We start from the raw sequence: 3,773 nt of genomic DNA, 5'->3' as shown, positions 1-3,773 counted from the left end.
CTTCTTTTTCTTCCTCCTCCTCCACCTCCTCCGTGTTCTCATCTGCCTCCTCCTCTGCCTCCTTCTCAGACTCCTCCTCCTTCTTCTTCTTCCTCCTCCTCCACCTCCTCCTCCACCTCTTCCTCCTTCTTCTTCATGCTCCTCCTCCTCCTCCGAAACTGGGCAAGCCACTGGCCTGTGTGTGGAAATTGTACATTGGAGGGAAGAGCCTCGTGCAAGGAGACCCATGTAGAAAGAAATGATAACCTCTGGATTCTCAGCTTTCAAATCCCAGCAACTCATTTGATTCTCACAGCAGAACCGACCACGAAAACGCTGAGACTATAAAGGAATGAAACATCGTACTGTACTAGTGCCCATGTTTCATAGGTAATAGGCTGGAACTTTAAGCCGTGTCTTCTCCTTATTCTGTGCTGCAGGGAGAGAGAGAGGAAGAGAGAGAGGAGGGAGAATTAAAGTAGGAGGCTTTCCAGATAACAAATAACTAATGCTATTTGCTTTCCTTGTTCTGAATGTTCTCCTAATTGAGAATTACATGAGGTTCTTTGCAAACTATGCCGATTTAGTGGATTGATTGGTTAATTAATTTGCTGAGGAGATTAGCTCCTCCCTCAGCAAGATGGCGGCAAGATGGATCTGCCCTCTGGAAGCCAGAATGGTCCCTTCACTGGGACAGAGATACTTGGACCCCCACAGAGAGAGGAGTATTAGGTGGGATGATTTTCCTGCACCCAACTCTCACTTCCCCTTTTCAGGCTATACATCAAGAGGGTTTTGGCATCTTTTTAACTCTGGGATTTTGACACTGCCACAGATATATTTGTAGTTTGTGTATTTTAATTGTATTTCCTTTATAACGTATGACAAAATAGCATACCCACAGGTTGTAATAGGTGAGTTGCAAGTTGTATTATTTTAACCTATACTGAAAGTGAAAGAGATGATGATTTTGTTTCATTCATTACCTTTTGTAAATGCTTCTAAACTTCCAGAGTGAAGATGTCTGAATCACCATCACCTGCAGGGTTTCGTTAAAAATTTTCTCTTTCCCTCCTGCCACCCTCCACTGTTGGGGAGGATTCCCATTAGATTTTTAAGGCTCCCAGATGACTTTGATGATCAGTGAAACATTGGAAATACCGAATTAGAGTACCCTAACCATAGAAGCACACATATTTAAGTGTGTTCACAATAATTACTTTAAGGATAATTAATGCTTTCATAATCAATAAAGAAAGGATGAAACTGGTTATATGTTACTCTGAAGTGTATATGTGCTAAGGCAAAATGGGGTGTGTGAGGCATGAACCACCCTAGGTAAACCTGAACAGCAGAAGTCCAGATCCTGGAGAGCATAGCATAGATCCTTGCTTCTCCCAGAGTGGACCTCAGACCAGCAGCTCTGGCATCTGCTGGGAGCTTGTTAAAGTACAGATGTATCTAGTGAGACAAATAAGAATCTGTATAGTAACAAATTACCAGGTTATTCCCACCAGGAAATTTTAAGAAGTCTTAGGTTCTTCACCTTGACTGCCTGTTAGAAGCAACTGGAACAATCTTTAACATGACAATTCCAGATCCCTACCCCAGAGAAATGATACCAGGTTCTAGGGGTGGAGCCTGGGCCTTGTTGGTTTCTTGTTGTTGTTGTGTTCTGTTTTGTTTTGTTTGTTTGTTTAATATTTATTGGAGTATAGCTGACTTACAATGCTGTGTCAGTTTCTGCTGTACAGCAAAATGAATCAGTTATCCATATACATATGTCCACTCTTTTTTAGATTCCTTTCCCATATAGGTCATTACAGAGTATTGAGTAGAGTTCCCTGTGCTATACTGTAGGTCCTTATTAGTTATCTATTTTATATAGAGTAGTGTGTATATGTCAATCCTAATCTCCCAATTTATCCCTCCCGCCCTTACCCCCTAGTAACTATAAGTTTCTTTTCTACATCTGTGAGTCTATTTCTGTTTTGTAAGTAAGTTCATTTGTACCCTTTTTTTTTAAGATTCCACATATAAGTGATATCCTATGATATTTGTCTTTACCTTTCTGACTTAGTTCACTCAGTATGACAATCCCTAGGTCCATCCATGTTGCTGCAAATGGTATTATTTCATTCTTTCGTAAGGCTGAGTAATATTCCATTGTACATATGTACCACATCTTTATCCATTCGTCTGTTGATGGACATTTAGGTTGCTTCCATGTTCTGGCTATTGTAAATAGTGCTGCAGTGAACTGAGCATTGGTGTTTTGAAACCAATGCCCAATTCTGCCTTGTCACAATACTATTTATATGAGAGAAGGCTTTTCTCGCACTCAGTATTGGCAAGCCTACGAGTACCTCCTTCCATGAAGGTAACAATGGCGCTAGGATTGACGCCCTGCTACAGTACCCACACTTGGAGACCAGCATCACATTAGCCCCATTCACTGGCTGGGGACAGCCTTAGGGCTCTGACACCCTGTGTGTACACAGTCCAGCTCCTTCATTTCCTCTGGTACCCATGATATCAGACTGAAGCTTTGCTAATGATGAAAGTATGACAAATTACCTCTGAAGAGCCCAAGCACTCATTCTGGGGTCAGTGCCTTTCACTGTATCAACTAATTCAGAGTCTCTTTCATTTCATCAAGTGATGGAAACTGTTTTCACAATTTCTTTTACCGATGGAAGAATTAAGCTAACACATATCATCAGGTCTCTAATCTTAGGCCAATAATGAGGTTTTTTTTTAATTTGAAGGGACAAGAAAGAAAGAAGTAAATATTGCATTTGCGACTAAATTTTTCCCAACATTATGAGTACGATTTACAAATAAAAATTCACTGCAATAGAATTTAATTGCCTTGAGTCTTATTGAATTCAACGTTAGATGATGTGTGATCAGCCCTATAAAGCAAAATGTTCGATGAATCAACTCAAATTTCACAAATGCAGGTGATGTTAAGAGCGCACAGTTTAAGCGGCATGGATCAGTGGACATCACAGAATCACTGTAAGATGTTGCTCTTTGTAGTTTTCTCTTCCTAAGATTTACTAATTCAGAGAAGAGGCCCTCCTTTTGTTTTTAAAGATCTTTCGTAGTATTACCTGCTGGTCTTATCCTTCCCCTCCTCACATTAGATAACCAAGAACCCAAGAGATAATCAAAATGGCCATTCATTTTAAAATATCTTAATCTCATCATACCTACTTATAATCATCCATTGAGCTAGAATTTAGAAAGTACACTTACATATATCAGCATATTTAATGCTTTTACTATCCTCTGGGTCATTATTTCAGTTTGATTTACAAATAATGACACAAGTAATTTTAATATTTCATATGCACATATTGACTTGGAGGTTACATTTCTTTGAATTACTGCTTCACATCATTGAAGCTTCAAAGTTACCCTCAAGTTCCAAACTGACTTAGGAGCACCTAGTAAGAGGGTGGTGAGGCCAGGTGGTGAAACAAAGAAGCACACCTAAAGTATAATATGGCTTCAGTACTCAAGGGGCTTATAGTTTACTTGATGGGGAAAAAAACATTTTTCAATTAAACATTTGAGATGGCAAAAAGCAACATGTATAGTGACACAGTGAGTAATACAGATAATGAAATGTTTAGAATGGGAAATGTTGGAATAAAGGAAAAAGAGCTTTGAGCTAGGAGAGGAAGTTCCAACTTCCACCTGGATGAGTCCTGAGAGGTCACAGTCTCTCCCTGGCCTCGCCACACTCCCCAGGAACAGGAAGGATTTGCTTAAAACATCACAGTTTC

This window comes from Phocoena phocoena, chromosome 19 (assembly GCF_963924675.1).
Source record: "Phocoena phocoena chromosome 19, mPhoPho1.1, whole genome shotgun sequence".
Classification (NCBI taxonomy): Eukaryota; Metazoa; Chordata; class Mammalia; order Artiodactyla; family Phocoenidae; genus Phocoena; species Phocoena phocoena.
Note: the sequence above shows the minus strand (reverse complement) of the source record.